The following is a 494-nucleotide window of genomic DNA, read 5'->3' as shown; positions in this document are numbered from 1 at the left end:
ATCTCTCAACAATTCTCTTGCTTCAAGACTCCCAACTGCTGGGAATATAGGTGTGCAGCACCTACCTCCACATAGCTCATCTGGACCCTGTTTTTGTTTGGGGGAAAAAGGCCTTTATTGTTTGTAAGGACTTTTTACATCCATGTTTGTGGGTGAAATTTACATGGCTTTTGTTCTTTTGTTATCAGTTATACTGGACTAAAAAAATAATTATTTAGGCCATAAAACAGTCTATTTACCGTGTCATGTGCATGTGTGTGCATGTGGAGGCCAGAGGTTAATGGCAGATGTCTGCCTGTCACTCTCCATGTTTGTTTTTTTTTTTTTTTTTTTCGAGACAGGGTTTCTCTGAGTAGTCCTGGCTGTCCTGGAACTCACTCTGCAGACCGGGCTGACCTCGAACTCAGAAATGTGCCTGCCTCTGCCTCTTGAGAGCTGGGATTAAAGGCATTTGCCACCACACCCGGCTTCCATGGTAATTTTTTTTTTTTTTT

This window comes from Mus caroli, chromosome 11, assembly GCF_900094665.2.
Source record: "Mus caroli chromosome 11, CAROLI_EIJ_v1.1, whole genome shotgun sequence".
NCBI classification, from domain to species: domain Eukaryota; kingdom Metazoa; phylum Chordata; class Mammalia; order Rodentia; family Muridae; genus Mus; species Mus caroli.
The sequence above is the reverse complement of the archived record's forward strand: the minus strand, read 5'-3'. Positions refer to the sequence as shown.